At 47.2% G+C, this 17,712-nt stretch overlaps 1 protein-coding gene across 10 annotated transcripts in view; it reads right to left on the reverse strand.

Annotated features, from left to right (window-relative positions):
* The window catches only part of SYNGAP1 (synaptic Ras GTPase activating protein 1), a 401,820-nt gene that overhangs the window by 341,797 nt on the left and 42,311 nt on the right, over nt 1-17,712 (reverse strand). Inside the window, exon 1 of one of the 10 annotated variants that reach the window (XM_068250162.1) lies at nt 1,822-1,888. The exons of the other annotated variants lie outside the window; for them this stretch is intronic. The gene's annotated coding sequence lies outside the window, so the exon portion shown is untranslated. Of the gene's footprint in view, nt 1-1,821; nt 1,889-17,712 lie in introns of those variants that run through there. 10 annotated transcript variants of the gene reach the window in all.

Here is a 17,712-nt window from a genome sequence, read left to right on the forward strand (position 1 = left end):
GACTTCACTCACTTTCAAAACGGATCCGTGGGCGATCCGGGGGATCCGTTTTGAAAGACTGAACGGAGGGTCCGGATTTGTTCGGACTTCACGGACCCCGCATGTGACTTCACGGAAACAGAGGCACAGAAACGGAGGAAAATACGGATTTGCTACTGCCTGCTCCTCCCCTCAAGTCATAGGTGCCTCCTGATAGGCTGGAGGGGAAAGCAGCCAGGAGGGGGCACCCTCCCCCCCCCCTCACCTGGGTGCCCCCTTCCCTGCTCTCCCTCCTGCTAGTTTAATTTAAAATGTATCTAGCGTCGAGCGGGGAACTTACTCATTTCCTTGCGTTCCACCACTCGCCGCATCACTTCCTGCAATGCCGCCTTCTGTACTTAATTGGGCAGGAAGTGACGCGGCGAGCGGTGGAACAAGGATGTGAGTGGGTTCCCCGCTCGCCGCTAGACACATTTTAAAAGAAATTAGCTGGAGGGGGAGTAGGGAAGTGGGCACCCCCCTCCCCGCCGATGTGCCCGCTGGCCCCCTTCTTGCTTGCTACCCCCTCCACCGTGGCGGCCCTCCCACCCACAGAACAAACGGACGGACTGGAAATGTGCTGCAAAAATGCGGCATGGATCCGTTTCCTTCTCCCTTCTGTTCCAGTTTTTGAAAACCGGAGCGGGGATCGTAGATTGCGTTCTGCAACCGCATGTAGTATGGACCGAGCCCTACTGGGTGTAGAGGATAGCAGCCATCTTTATTTTCAGGGCTACTGGCCTGGCTTTGTCACCTGCAACATAGTTCAGCACACGGAGCACCCCTTTAGAACTCAAAGCATATTGAGAGGCAGCAATCTGAGACAGGAAATCCAGCTACCTATAGAACCGAAAATCCCTCTCGGCATGGAAAATAACTCAGCATGTTGTTCAGCTTCAAAGGAGCCAACCTTCTGGTACGTCCTGACCTCAAAGGGAATTCCTTCAATAGATCTCCACTCTCAGCAGACTTTAGTCTCACGCCGACAAACTAGGGGCTTGATTCACAAAGCTCTGCGCGAAATTTAGCGTGAAAACAGTTATCGCACGCAAACATTCGCGTTCATGCGATAATGCAAATTTTTCGCATGTTAATGTTCTGCGTTCATGTGATAAATTTGCGTTATCGCGCAAACGTGCATTTTTATGCGCGAAAACGCAAAGCACTTTTTCACAGCCGTGATAACAGTTATCACTGCTTTGTGAATCAAGCCCTGGGGGCTAACTGTTAGCACGCCTGTGAAAACCCCCTTAGCACGTCTAAACAAGCTAAACTTTATGCGCGGAAAACTTTACGCGCGCACTGCACAGAGCGCAGGGCGCTGCGCGCGTAGTGCACATTAAGGCCTATGGGACTTAGCGCACGCATAGGACTTTGCGCGCGTAAAACTTTGCACGCGGTACTTAGCGCGCGATCTGATTGAGAAAACCAGTGCTAACCTACTTAGCACCCTGGTTAGCACGTCTAAAGACTTTAGACATGCTAAGTAGGTTAGCACCGCATAGTGAATCAAGCCCTTTATGTGGCCCTACACCTGGAATATGTCCTGTTAGCTATACATTACCATTACCATGACTAAAAGTTTCTAGATTTATTATTATTATTACAACAGTCATTATAGTAAACTCCAAGGGACCAGGAAAAGTAGTTTGCTATATCAGAAATTTACTATATCAGAAATTGTCCTAGAAATGGCCCAGCATGCACTGGTACATTCTCTGCTGCAATGGAGCAGCTCTGTCCTCCCACTGGAGGTACAGTACAAGTACTTGCACATTTGGTGGACAACAAGGTTAAGTATACCTTAGGGCTGCATAGCCAGGCTGGACAAATCACTGGTACAGTATCCAGGGCTCCTTAAAGTGACTCTGTAACAAAAATTACAACGTTTTTTACTACCATCCTACAAGTTCCTAAACCTGTTCTAATGTGCTCTGGCTTACTGCAGAACTTTCTACTATCACTGTCTCTGTAATAAATCAATGTATCTTTCCCCCTGTCAGACTTGTCGCCCTGTGTCTGGAAGGCTGCCAACTCTTCCGTGCTGATCTGTTATGCACACCCCACTCCAGGCCCCTCTATGCACACTCCAGTGTATGTGTTATTTACATAAGCCAGCAGCATCTCTGCCCCCTTATCAGTGATAGAAGAGAGCTGGATAAAAATCCTCCTCGGTTAGGCTGTGAAAGGAACTGGCTGACACTGAGGAATTACAGAGAGGGGCACAGGCAGAGCTATCTGCAGAAGCCTGTCACTTCAGTGCATGAGAGCTGCAGGGGACAGAAGGTAAACACACAAATGATCTCTTGAGATTCAGAAGTAAGGCTGTATACAGCCTGCTTGTGTATGGATGTATTTTCTATGTGTGAACATACTGTACATCAACCTACTTCCTGTTTTGGTGGCCATTTTGCTTGTTGATAAACTTTTTAAAACTGTTTTTGACTACTTTTAATGCGGCGGGGAGCAGCGAAATTGTGACAGAGGGTAATAGGAGATGTCCCCTAACACACTGGTATGTTTACTTTTGTGCGATTTTAACAATACAGATTCTCTTTAAAAATTGCAGCCGTCACTGAATAGAGGCAGCCACTCGCTTCCTGTGAGTGGCTCCGATACCTTTGTGGGCGGGACTTGCAGCACGTGTCCTGCAAAACTTTCTGCTCACGCTTGGGCCAATCATGAAGCCTCTCATCAAAATTCAGCCAATCATCATGATAAACCACTCGCATCTGTAATGGCTCTGATACCTCCACAGGCGGGACATAGCACTCTTCTCTCCACTCTCCTTAGTTTTGCAGCGAATAGGCCCACTCTGATCTGCACTACAAGTGAAAGTAGCCTGTACTGTGCTCACCACTACCAGGAGCGTCATCACTAATAAGGGAAGAGGTACTTGGGAGTGCGTACAATCCCGTGGGAGGACTATGATGATACTTTTATCGGTGATTGCAAAGTGGAAGTGCTAACGCTGCATCCTCTTGTTTACGTTCACATTACTCCTCATCGGACTGCTTATTTGTACAGTACTGTATATGCAGCATTGGTGCCATTCTTCTTGTCTTACAAATGTTATCAGGTATCAGCTCACCTGCAACCAGCCTGAAGAGAGCAGCAGACCATGGGTGTCACGCTGACATATGACGCATGCACTTCCCACTGACATATGACACATGCTCCGCCCACTGTTTACTATATCCAGAGTCAGCATCATGTAGGCGCCAAAAACATGTTTACTATAACAGAAGTTTTATTATATCAGTTTACTATACCAGGCGTTGCTCCCATAGACTTATAAAAGAGACTGGCCGGGGCCTGGAGAGGTAGTTTACTATATCTGAATGTTTGCTATAATCGAGTTTATTATAATGAGATTATACTGTATTATTATGTTTCTGCTCATTGCTGATTTTTTAGGGTAAAATGAAACAAATGTACCGAGACAAATGTGACAATGGATCTTAGTAAAAATGTAATGTCTTAGCAGTGTTTAAATAATGTGGGCAATCTGGAAAGATAAATTATTTCATCTTTCGGAATTGCAATGACTTATTATATTCATATTTCATATCGGGACATGCGTACATATGCACAGATTATGATTTTGCTAGAATACAGTTAGTCAGACCAGGACAGGGGAAATGACAAATGTAATTACCTTATATACTCGCGTATAAGCCTAATTTTTCAGTACAAAAAATGTGCTGAAAAGTTAGCCCCTCGGCTTATATGCGAGTCAGTGGAGATAATTGGATGGTGGAGCAGGTTTTGTTACTGATAGAGGAGCATAAGGATCGTGCAATAGTGATCCTGCTCTTGCCAGCTGGCTCCCTGCTGTGTCTGTGCCCCCCATCCCCTGCCACATGGTGTGCAGAGTGCGCTGCTCAGGACTATCTGTGTGCCCTGGCTTGTGGAGCAGAGCGTGCAAGCAACATGTCAGCTGTGCAATGATTGGGGTTTCTTCCTGTGTGGCAATTTGTGTCTCATATCTGTGATGCCATCTAGTGGCTTCTTGAGACTCAGCTGTACCTTCCTTGGGGCACATCTGGCTATGGGGAGGGGGGCTGACTTGTACTGGGGGCACATCTGGCTACTGGGGAGGGGGCTTATATGTGAGTCAATCAATTTTTCCTGGTTTCTGAGGGGAAAGTGGGTACCTCGGCTTATATTGGAGTATATACGGTATGATTATTGCTAAAAGTAGTTTCTCTATGCTTAGGGGGCGGCAAGTCTCCACCCAGTTGAAGGGCACTGTTGACTCCTCCTGCACTTACAGCACAACTCACATCTGCTGATAACTACTATATTTACATAGCATATGCTCACTGATGAAGCAGCAACCGAACAAGCAATGTATAGATTCTTCCAGGGAGACGTTCAGGCGCATCACATCATTTAAGGGTTAAAATGCTGAACTTTATTTTAAGCATCATAAAAATTACAAGGGCTGTCCGCCCAAGCAGGTGACCCCAAATACCACATGTGAAGGAAACGCCACTAACACAACAGGAAGGGGCAGACTGACGATCGTTTCGCCCGTCTATCAGGACTCCTCCTACATGGCCTGAATCTATAAAAACATTCGCTCAAGTCCTGCAAAGGGCCTCCTGACGTAACTGAGAGGATCTGCCGAGGTGCAATACAAATTTTCACCATCGGACTCTTAAAGGGGAACTGTAGTGAAAATAACTATGAATAAAATAGTTTGTTTTTTTCACAATATTAATGTATAAATTATTCAGTCAGTGTTTGCCCACTGTAAAATCTTTCCTCTCCCTGATTTACATTCTGACATTTATCACTGGTGGTCACCTTTAGTTCTGCCAGGTGATCTGTATGGAATGTTTGCTCCTGAGAGTTCTACGCACAAAGGGAGATATTGTTTGCTTGGCAGTTGGAAAAAGCTGTTATTTCCCACAATGCAACAAGGTTCACAGACTGCAAACTGTGGGAGGGGTTTCACCTCAATGTCAGCTGTAAGGATGTCTCTGATCTATTCGAGAAAAGGTAAAGATGGGATGCAGTTCAATCCTCTTTAAAGAGAAACCGTAACCAAGAATTGAACTTCATACCAATCAGTAGCTGATGCTCCCTTTCCCACGAGAAATGTACTCCTTTTCTCAAACGGATCATCAGGGGGCGCTGTATGGCTGATATTGTGATGAAACCCCTCCCACAGTGTGATGTCAGCACCTAGGTACTGACATCACACTGTGTGATCCTTGTTGCATTGTGGGAAAAAAACAGCTGTTTCCAGCTGCCAAAAATGCATCATATCCTTCCACTGACATCACCTACCAGCAGTAAAGATGTCACCATGTGATAAATGTCAGAATGTAAATCAGGGAGAGGAAAGATTTCACAATGAGCAAACACTGACTAAATCATTTATATCGGCGCGTTTAGTCCGCTTTCCACTCAGCAAAGCGCTGCATGTACCATCTTCAGGACGATTTTGTAACAACGGAAGGTATAGGAAAAACGCTCACAAATCGCTTTATCCGGCGATTGCGTTCGCGCTTTTAAGAATAAATACATTGTATTTCTTCTTTTTCGGGTCAAAGAGTTCCCTTCCTGACTTGTGCCAGGTAGTGAAAAAGCAGAATCGCTCTGCAAAAGCGCTTTAAAAAAACTGCAGTGCCCACCCGAGCACTGGGAGGTGAAAAAAAATCTAACCACAAAAAAACCCTGAGAAAATCTTCTAAGCGAGCACTGACTGCTGAAGAGTATCCTCCACGCATTGCTATGAAGGCTCCACTAGAGGGAGCCCATGAGGCGCTCAGCAGTGCCTGTATAGTGAAATATAAGCAGAACACAGCAGTAAAGTTACTTTTATGATCATTTTGACATTCTGCTACACATCACTCAGGCATCTGAAGGATTGAGGAAGGTTTCACACTTCTCAGAGCGTAAAAACCAGAAGTGTGGTTTAATGAATTCCCAGTTACCAACAAACTAGTCAGTTATTGATCCATTCAATTGTCCAAGTTACATTACACAAACAGTGGCATAGCTAAGGAGAGCTGTGGGCCCCGATGCAAGTTTTACATTGGGGCCCCCCAAGCACTCTATACATAACAATTGATACGGCGCACCAAAACCTGCCAATGGCAACTACAGTGTCAGAGGTGCAAGAAGGGGATGGGGAGCAGCTAGTTAATGATTACCACTATTCAAAGTATCTACAAAGAGAGTATTATGAGCACAGGACCAATAATGAGCTAATACTGCAGCTGAGGGAGGGCCCCTCTGGCCCCGACACGGTCGCAACCTCTGCATCCCCTATTGCTACGCCCCTGGACACAAGTAAAAATATCCTGGAAGTACTGACCTCTTCCCTGATGTCTAACCCTAACTCCTCCCTTAGACTTAACCCTTTCCTGATGTCTAACCCTAACTCCTCCCTTAGACTTAACCCTTTCCTGATGTCTAACCCTAACTCCTCCCTTAGACTTAACCCTTTCCTGAGGTCTAACCCTAACTCCTTTCTTAGACTTAACCCTTTCCTGATATCTAAACCTAACCTCCTCCCTTATACTTAACCCTTTCCTGATATCTAACCCTAACCTCCTCCCTTAGACTTAACCCTTCCCTGGAGTCTAACCCGAACTCATCCCTTAGACTTAACCCTTTCCTGATATCGAACCCTAACCTCCTCCCTTAGACTTAACCCTTCCCTGGAGTCTAACCCTAACCTCCTCCCTTACACTTAACCCTCTTCTGATGTCTAACCCTAACCGGATACATGTAAAACCAATTTGGGCACAGGGTGAAGCCGAAAAACAGTGGCGTGAATTACTATTCCCCCTCCAAGGCTCCATACAGTGGGAGTAAGATGCAATTCGGCCTCCAGCTACTGCTGGCAACTGAATTGCGCTGTTTTTATTGTAATTTGGGCTCCATCTACTCACTGATCACCGCTATAGCCTTAATTCACATGACAGTCTATGGCGGCACCAAAATGTCCTCAGCCGCTTGCACCCTTTTACCTGACTCGCCCTAACGTCCTCATTCAATGTTAACCCTTTATTGATGCCCAACTCTTAGCTCCTCCTTAGCGTTAACCCTTTGCTGGGTCCCCAGTTCGAATCCCAGCCAAGTCAACATCAGCAAGGTTTGTATGTTCTCCCCATGTCTGCATGGGTTTCCTCCGAGCACTCCGGTTTCCTTCCACATCCCAAAAACATACTGATAAGTTAATTGGCTTCCTCCTAAATTAGACTACGATACATACACTACATGATACATACACAGACATAGGACTATGGTAGGGATTCGATTGTGAGTCCCTCTGAGGGACAGTTAAGTGACACGACAATATATACTCTGTACATCGCTGCGGAAGATGTCGGCGTTATATAAGTACTAAATAATAATATATATATATATATATATATATATATATATATATATATATATATATATATATATATATATATATATACACTGTACATACACAGTCAGGGTTGCTCAGCAGGAATCCAAATGCGAAGTTTCCCCGAAAAATTCGGGTGTTTTTTTGATTTGCCGCATGCGAACCCGAATTCTGAAATCAGAGCCGAACCCGAATACAAAGCCTGCTGAATGTGCGCACTCGAATTCGGCCGGATGGAGCTGTGGGTTCGGTTTCGGCTTCGGGGATGACGTGATTGGGCCAATCAGAAGTCCTCCTGCCGAGGAGCTGGCAACCCTAGCAACCAATCAGAGGAGGGGAGCCTGGCCCTCCACTCCTCTATATAAGGCGGCGGCCATCTTGCGGAGCCACGCACTTGTGTGACTGCTGCTGGTACTGAGAGATTCTCCAGAGCTGTGCTGTGTCTGAGTAAGTGCTTTTCACTGCTAAACCTAGCGTTTTGCTTCCTAAACACCTCCTAAACACATTTATTGTTGTCTTATATAGTTAGCTAGTATTTTGATTGTATTTAGTCAGCTAGTGTATAGTATATACTGTGCTAGGCTATTGTTAGTCTGTGAGCAGGCTAGGCCTGCTAGCCTAGGTAGCCTTAGCCTGCTACTACTAGCTTAGGTAGGTTAGGGATTCTAGTTAGTTGTGTACTTAGTAGTACTAGTTTAGTTAATTATTATTGCTGTAGTCTGTTACTTTATTAGTTTCAGTACTGTGTTAGTTAGTTAGTTACTGACTGTGACAGGTCACCACCAGCATCCATTGTGAGTGACCTGACCCGTGACTGTCTGTCGCCTGACCGAGCCTATTGATTGATTGCGTCTGACCGTGTGTGACCGTTTGTAATTGTAAACGACTGTCTGCCGCACGACTTGTAGCGTATTACGCTAGGTGTTTCTTAGTTACCTGCGTGCGTGCATACTACTAGTGTCTACTACTATACTACTAGTCTACTAGTCTAGCACCCGTTCACTCATTTGTTTTTCACTTTTACTGTGTGATTTTATTATCCGTGGTGTGTGAAATAAGTAAGAGTTACAACACATACAGGCCACCACCAGCATCCGTCGTGAGTGACCCGTGACTGTCTGTCGCCTGCCCGAGCCTATTGATTGATTGCGTCTGAGCGTGTGACCGTTTGTAATTGTCACCGACTGTCTGCCGCACGACTTGTAGCGTATTACGCTAGGTGTTTCTTAGTTACCTGTGTGCGTGCATACTACTAGTGTCTACTACTATACTACTAGTCTACTAGCACCCGTTCACTAATTTTTTTTTTCGCTTTTACTGTGTGATTTTATTATCATCTGTAGTGTGTGTAATAAATAAGAGTTACAACACATACAGGTCACCACCAGCATCCATTGTGAGTGACCTGACCTGTGACTGTCTGTCGCCTGCCCGAGCCTATTGATTGATTGCGTCTGAGCGTGTGTGACCGTTTGTAATTGTAAACGACTGTCTGCCGCACGACTTGTAGCGTTTTACGCTAGGTGTTTCTTAGTTACCTGCGTGTTGTATTTATCCGGCTGCTGTCAGTGGTCTCACCGCCAGAGTCCACACTATGTATTGCCTGCTGCCAGTGCCACACGTCACTCCTCCTCCTACTGCTGCTGTTGTATTTATCCTGCTGCTGTCAGTTATCCTGCTGTTGTCAGTGGTCCCACCGCCAGAGTCCACACAATGCATTGCCTGCTGCCAGTGCCACACGTCACTCCACCTCCTCCTCCTGCTGCTGTTGTATTTATCCTGCTGTTGTCAGTGGTCCCACTGCCAGAGTCCACACTATGCATTGCCTTCTGCCAGTGCCACACGTCACTCCACCTCCTCCTCCTGCTGCTGTTGTATTTATCCTGCTGTTGTCAGTGGTCCCACTGCCAGAGTCCACACTATGCAATGCCTTCTGCCAGTGCCACACGTCACTCCACCTCCTCCTCCTGCTGCTGTTGTATTTATCCGGCTGCTGTCAGTGGTCTCACCGCCAGAGTCCACACTATGCATTGCCTGCTGTCAGTGCCACACGTCACTCATCCTCCTACTGCTGCTGTATTTATCCTCCTGCTGCTGTATTTATCCTCCTGCTGTCAGTGGTCCCACCGCCAGGGTCCACACAATGCATTGCCTGCTGCCAGTGCCACACGTCACGTTTTTAGTTTTGTTTTTTTTTAAGTACACCTATTTCAATGTGAATTCCCTTTAAAAAAAACACACAAAAAAAAACCTGAATTCACGAACACGAATTTTTTACCGAATTTTGAGGTGCAACCTCGAACCGAATATGAATTCGAATCAAATTTCGTGGTCGAAGGCGAATTTGAATGTCATGCGGACCCGAATTTGAATGTACCCGAACCGAATTTTGGTACATCTGAGCATGCCTGTACACAGTACATCCAGAAAGTATTCGCAGCACATCACTTTTGCCACATTTTGTAATGTTACAGCCTTATTCAGGCTGCGTGCGCATCTCCTGCTTGGTGGGCGGAGCAGAGCTCCGCCTTCAGTCTCCCAGTGGTGATCGGCTGTCCCCTCCAGAGGCACAGAGGTGATCGGCTGTCATAGGCTGAAGCCTATCACAGCTGATCACGGGGATTGGCTGGCGGGGGGAGGGAGGGAAGGGGTGCATGCAAAAAAAAATATTTTTATAAAAAAATAAACACTTTAAATATTGATTTAAAAAACAAACAAACACTAGGGGGGGGGGGGGGCATCAGACCCCATCAACAGAGAGCTCTGTTGGTGGGGAGAAAAGGGAAGGGGAACCACTTGTGTGCTGTGTTGTGCGGCCCTGCAGCTAGGCCTTAAAGCTGCAGTGGCCTAAAAGTGATTAAAATATATGTAAAATGTAAAGGCATACAAATAAGAAGTACGCTTCTTCCAAAGTAAAATGAGCCATACATTACTTTTCTCCAATGTTGCTGTCACTTACTGTACATAGTAGAAATCTGACAGAACTGACAGGTTTTCGACTAGCCCATCTCTTCGTGGGGAATTCTGAGGGATTTATTCATTTTCAAAAGCACTTAGTGAATGGCAGTTTCTCTGTAGAACTGCCAAAAACTGTGTAGGGAGCAGGGAAGCTGGCCAGTATCATTGTTTAAATCCTTTTTAGGGAATATCTTTATAAAGAATAAAGGCCATGCTGAGAATCCCCTATGAAGAGATGGACTAGTCCAAAATATGTCAGTAATGCCAGGTTTCTACTGCCTACTGTGACAGCAACATAGGAGAAAAGTCATTTATGGCTCATTTTACTCTGGAAGAAACATACTTCTTATTTGTCTAGGTTTGTCTAGGTTTACACACTTTGTAAATGTTACCATTTTCCGCGATAGTGGTCCTTTAAGTACAGGACACGCCTCTCATGACCTGGAAGCTTTAGGAGGACAAATCAGGATGTGAGAGTGGCGTCATAGACTCAGAAGTAGTTAAAGTACACCTGAACTGAGAGGGTTAAGGCTGCTGAGATATTTATTGCCTTTTAAACAATACCAGTTGCCTGGCTATCCTGCTGATCTCTTTGGCTTCAGTAGTGTCTGATTCATCCACCCGATACAAGCATGATGCTAATCCAGTCAGACTTCAGTCAGAAACACCTGATTTGCACGCTTGTTCAGGGTCTATGGGTAAGAGATTTAGAGACAGGGGCTCAGCAGGACAGCCAGGCAATCTGTATTGCTTAAAAGGAAATAAATACGTCAGCCCCAATAACCCTTTCACTTCAGGCATGCTTTAAAGGTTTTTTTCCCCCGATTTTTTTTTTTAACATGTAGCTAGCCTAGCGCTAGCTACATGATTCTCCCCTTCCTGCTCCCTCCCTCCCACCCTTCCGATCACTGCCGGCGATCACGCCCATAAGGAAATCCCGTTCTGAACGGGATTTCCTTTAGGGCTTCCCCCGTCGCCATGGCGACGAACGGAGTGACGTCATCGACGTCGTGACGTCACGATCCACCCCAAAGCACAGCCTGGCGGCGATTGGCCAGTCTGCGCACGGGGTCTGCGGGGGGAGGCCCTCTTTCACGTCGGGTAGCGCCGGATCGGCGACGAGCGGGAGCAAACGCGCAGCTAGCAAAGTGCTAGCTGCGTGTTTGAAAAAAAAATTATCAAAATCGACCCGAGCGGTGCCCTCTAGCGTCTCTGGACGAGCTCAGCTCGTCCAAAACGCTAGGGAGGTTAAAGAGGAACTCCAGTGAAAATAATGTTTGGTAATAAAAAAAAGTGCTTCATTTTTACAATTATGATGTATAAATGATTTAGTCAGTGTTGCCTATTGAAAAATCTTTCCTCTCCCTGATTTACATTCTGACATTTATCACACGGGCCTCAATTCACTAAGCTTTATCAAAAACGTTATCAAACGTTTGATAATTTACCTCATGGGTAAAATCTAATTTTAAATTCACTAAGGTGTTATATATTGATCGAATGTTTTATTGATAACACATTGAATACATCTATAACACCTTAGTGAATTCAAAATTAGATTTTACTCATGAGGTAAATTATCAAACGTTTGATAAAGTATTTGATAAAGCTTCGTGAATTGAGGCCATGGTGACATTTTTACTGCTGGCAGGTGATGTCAGATGAAGGCGATGCTGCTTGCTTTTTTGGCAGTTGGAAACAGTTGAAAACAGCTGTTATTTCCCACAATGCAACAAGGCGCCCACCGTGTGATGTCAGGACCTTGGTCCTGACATCACACTGTGGGAGGGCTTTCACCACAATATCAGTCATACAGAGCCCCCTGATGATCTGCTTCAGAAAAGGAATAGATTTCTCGTGGGAAAGGTACCAGCTACTGATTGGGATGAAGTTCAATTCTTGATTACAGTTTCTCTGTAAAGAAAAACCTTTTTTTTTTGTTACAGCTGAAACAAAACCAAAAATAAAACCCCAGTGTTTCTACTTCCTGCTTTCATGGAAGCAGACTTATTGTTAACATCCTGTGCTTTCAAATGAGCTTATCCGCCGTGGCAGTCAGCTGACACAGGGAAGAGATCAAACTACAGCTTGTGATTAGACACAAATGAGGGGGAATTAGACTGGCTAAACTCTCTAAATACATACAGGGTGCATTTCTGTCTGTTTTCCTTCTGTCCTGTGCAAGAGTTCAGGTCCAGTTTAATGACATGGTTACTTTGATGTCCTCTGTAAAGCTTTGTGGAAATGTGTCAGTGTTCTGCCAATTCTCTGTAATCATAATAATAAAATGCAGCCATGATCATCTGTAAGACAGCATCACGTATTGCCTCAAGCGCTGTATAACCAGCAGTTCCCTGACCCCATCCGCCTGAGAAAAGCTGCTGTCAGATGGATTTGTTCAGGTTAGGGATTTTTTTTTCTTCTACCTACAATGTGTTTTCAAGCTCATCAACAGGGGGATATTGTGCAGATCAAAGACTGGGAAACTGCACAGGCCTCCCCGCATAGCATTGTCCTCTGGTGAGAATATATGAGAGAAATCCAACCAGAAGTGGGCCGCGCCGGCCTCTCTGAGGACAAAAGACTCACACTGGGCAGCTCTCTCCTCAGATCAGAGTGTTAGGCCTCTGTACACGGTCAGTGTGGTCAGGGCTCTGAGGTAGTGTTGTCCGGATCATGAACGATTCGGATCTTTGATCCGAATCTCTTTTGTGAGTCGAATCATCCGAATCATCAAAATGAGTGATTCAGGTCGCAAAGGGGGCGGGGCCAGGAGCAGCACGCCCCCTCTCAGCGGGCAGCGGGGTCCTGGAAGCAGTGCAGAGATGGATCGCTCTGTTGGAGGGGAGCCAGCCTTGCAGGGACAGGTAGATGAGAGAGAGGGGACATGGGTGCCACTGCCAGATATGTGTAGAGCACACATACTGGCTATAATGTATTGCTCATTATAGGCTGTCTGTCCCGTAGTTGTGCACAGTGAACAAATGGGAAACTTTTGGCTCAAAAGCACAGCTCAGTAACTCTGCAAACAGCGTGCTGGGCTAGGACAGTGCAGGCACTGTGATTGCAGTGCAATATGATCCTCCTGCACTGCTCTAAACAGCTGCACTTCACTTCTGGTAATATTTTGGGGAATGCTTTCTTTCACTGTGCGACGTTTGAATTCAAAGTATACAGATGAACATATAGGTGAAATATATGTAAAGCATATGATTGCAGCATGTGGGTATTGTGTGCAAACAAACATTTCTGTTCTCTACTTGTCCCTCCTCCCTTCTCTGTCCACTCCCTGCCCGTCTTTGTCCACCATCTCCCCTTCTCTGTGTGTCCACCCCCTCCCCTTCTCTGTCCACCGCAGGGAAAGTTCTGTCCTGCTAGTCATTTCACCCCCGAATGCTTCCCTAGTAAAATGATCCGAGATTCGGATCAAAGATCCGGATCTTTTCAATGATCTGATTCGAATCATCCGAATCATTGAAAAGATCCGAACTTCCCATCTCTACTCTGACTTCTCATCTAAGTTCGCATCTTTTCAATGATTCGGATGATTCGAATCGGATCATTGAAAAGATCCGGATCATTGATCCGAATCTCGGATCATTTTACTACGGAAGCATTCGGAGGTGAAATGACTAGCAGGACAGGACTTTCCCTGCGGTGGACAGAGAAGGGGAGGGGGGGTGGACACACAGAGAAGGGGAGAAGATGGACAGAGGGCAGGGAGTGGACAGAGAAGGGAGGAGGGATGAGCAGAGAGCAGAAATGTTTGTTTGCACACAATACCCACATGCTGCAATCATATGCTTTACATGTATTTCACCTATATGCTCATCTGTGTACTTTGAATGCAAACGTCGCACAGTGAAAGAAAGCATTCCCCAAAGTGAAGTGCAGCTTTGTTTAGAGCAGAGTGCAGGAGGATCATATTGCACAGCAATCACAGTGCCTGCCCTGTCCTAGCCCAGCACGCTGTCTACTAAGTTACTGAGCTGTGCCAAAAGCTTCCAATGTGTTCACTGTGCACAACTACGGAACAGCCAGCCTATAATGAGCAGCACATTGCAGCCAGTATGTGTGCTCTACACATATCTGGCAGTGGCACCGATGTCCCCTCTCTTTCATCTACCTGTGCAAGGCTGGCTCCCCTCCAACAGAGCGATCCATCTCTGCTCTGCTTCCAGGACCCCGCTGCCCGCTGAGAGGGGGGCGTGCCGCTCCAGGCCCCACCCCCTTTGCGATCCGAATCACTCATTTTGATGATTCGATTGATTCGACTCACAAAAGAGATTCGGATCAGAGATACTCTGATACACTACTACTCTGAGGAGAGACTCACACTGGGCAGCTCTCTCCTCAGATCAGAGTGTTAGACCTCTGTACATGGTCAGTGTGGTCGGGGCTCTGAGGAGGAGAGACTCACACTGGGCAGCTCTCTCCTCAGATCAGTGTTAGGCCTCTGTACACAGTCAGTGTGGGCGGGGCTCTGAGGAGGAGAGAGACTCACACTGGGCAGCTCTCTCCTCAGATCAGAGTGTTAGGCCTCTGTACACGGTCAGTGTGGGTGGTACTGAGGAGGAGAGACTCACACTGGGCAGCTCTCTCCTCAGATCAGAGTGTTGGGCCTCTGTACACGGTCAGTGTGGTCGGGACTGAGGAAGGGACACTCACACTGGGCAGCTCTCTCCTCAGATCAGGGTGTAAGGCCTCTGTACACGGTCAGTGTGGGCGGGGCTCTGAGGAGGAGACACTCACACTGGGCAGCTTTCTCCTCAGATCAGAGTGTTAGGCCTCTGTACACGGTCAGTGTGGTCGGGGCTCTGAGGAGGAGAGACTCACACTGGGCAGCTCTCTCCTCAGATCAGAGTGTTAGGCCTCTGTACACGGTCAGTGTGGTCGGGGCTCTGAGGAGGAGAGACTCACACTGGGCAGCTTTCTCCTCAGATCAGAGTGTTAGGCCTCTGTACACGGTCAGTATGGTCGGGACTGAGGAAGAGACACTCACACTGGGCAGCTCTCTCCTCAGATCAGGGTGTAAGGCCAGGGGTGTAGCAAAAGGGGGTGCAGAGGTAGCGACCGCATCGGGGCCCTTGGGCCAGAGGGGCCCTCCCTCAACTACAATTATAGCTCTCTATTGATCCTGTGCTCATAATAATCACTTCTATAGATACTTTGAATAGTGGTAATCATTAACAAGCTGTTCCCCACCCCCTGCTTGTACCTCTGACACTGTAGTTGCCATTGGCAGGTTTTGGTGCGCCGTATCAATAGTTATGTATAGAGTGTTTGAGGGGCCCCACTGTAAAACTTGCATCGGGGCCCACAGCTCCTTAGCTACGCCACTGTGTAAGGCCTCTGTACACGGTCAGTGTGGGCGGGGCTCTGAGGAGGAAACACTCACACTGGGCAGCTCTCTCCTCAGATCAGAGTGTTAGACCTCTGTACACGGTCAGTGTGGGCGGGGCTCTGAGGAGGAGAGAGACTCACACTGGGCAGCTCTCTCCTCAGATCAGAGTGTTAGGCCTCTGTACACGGTCAGTGTGGTCGGGGCTCTGAGGAGGAGAGACTCACACTGGGCAGCTCTCTCCTCAGATCAGAGTGTTAGGCCTCTGTACACGGTCAGTGTGGTCGGGGCTCTGAGGAGGAGAGACTCACACTGGGCAGCTTTCTCCTCAGATCAGAGTGTTAGGCCTCTGTACACGGTCAGTATGGTCGGGACTGAGGAAGAGACACTCACACTGGGCAGCTCTCTCCTCAGATCAGGGTGTAAGGCCAGGGGTGTAGCAAAAGGGGGTGCAGAGGTAGCGACCGCATCGGGGCCCTTGGGCCAGAGGGGCCCTCCCTCAACTACAATTATAGCTCTCTATTGATCCTGTGCTCATAATAATCACTTCTATAGATACTTTGAATAGTGGTAATCATTAACAAGCTGTTCCCCACCCCCTGCTTGCACCTCTGACACTGTAGTTGCCATTGGCAGGTTTTGGTGCGCCGTATCAATAGTTATGTATAGAGTGTTTGAGGGGCCCCACTGTAAAATTTGCATCGGGGCCCACAGCTCCTTAGCTACGCCACTGTGTAAGGCCTCTGTACACGGTCAGTGTGGGCGGGGCTCTGAGGAGGAAACACTCACACTGGGCAGCTCTCTCCTCAGATCAGAGTGTTAGACCTCTGTACACGGTCAGTGTGGGCGGGGCTCTGAGGAGGAGAGAGACTCACACTGGGCAGCTCTCTCCTCAGATCAGAGTGTTAGGCCTCTGTACACGGTCAGTGTGGTCGGGGCTCTGAGGAGGAGAGACTCACACTGGGCAGCTCTCTCCTCAGATCAGAGTGTTAGACCTCTGTACACAGTCAGTGTGGGCGGGGCTCTGAGGAGGAGAGACTCACACTGGGCAGCTCTCTCCTCAGATCAGAGTGTTAGACCTCTGTACACAGTCAGTGTGGGCGGGGCTCTGAGGAGGAGAGACTCACACTGGGCACATCTCTCCTCAGATCAGAGTGTTAGACCTCTGTACACAGTCAGTGTGGTCGGGGCTCTAAGGAGGAGAGACTCACACTGGGCTGCTCTCTCCTCAAATCAGAGTGTTAGGCCTCTGTACACGGTCAGTGTGGTCGGGGCTATGAGGAGGAGAGACTCACACTGGGCAGCTCTCTCCTCAGATCAGAGTGTTAGGCCTCTGTACACGGTCAGTGTGGTCGGGACTGAGGAGGAGAGACTCACACTGGGCAGCTCTCTCCTCAGATCAGAGTGTTAGGCCTCTGTACAGGGTCAGTGTGGTCGGGGCTCTGAGGAGGAGAGACTCACACTGGGCAGCTCTCTCCTCAAATCAGAGTGTTAGGCCTCTGTACACGGTCAGTGTGGTCGGGACTGAGGAGGAGAGACTCACACTGGGCAGCTCTCTCCTCAGATCAGAGTGTTAGGCCTCTGTACACGGTCAGTGTGGTCGGGACACTGAGGAGGACTGACTCACGCTGGGCACATCTCCCCTCAGATTAGTTTAGGTCTCTGTATGTGGTCAGGTTTTGGACCGAGTTGCGGCAGTTGTATAGCACTACAATTCTCCACACACAGAACACTCTATCTAGTCTGCTGCATTTAAAGCAACACAATGTTTTGCAATAGGAATGTAGTGCAAATAGAAGTTGGGGAGCTTGCGCTACACTATTCATGTAAAATGACCCTCAGTTACTTATAATCACATCTGGCTGCAAGCAGAAACAGAATAGTAAAAGAAGCCTGCCAGGAGAAAATAAAAGTTACCATATTTTTTGGACTATAAGATGCACCTAGGTTTAGGGGACAAAAACCAGGGGAAATATATATATATATATATATATATATATATATATATATATATATATAT

The sequence above is a fragment of the Hyperolius riggenbachi genome, chromosome 8, assembly GCF_040937935.1.
Source record: "Hyperolius riggenbachi isolate aHypRig1 chromosome 8, aHypRig1.pri, whole genome shotgun sequence".
NCBI lineage: Eukaryota > Metazoa > Chordata > Amphibia > Anura > Hyperoliidae > Hyperolius > Hyperolius riggenbachi.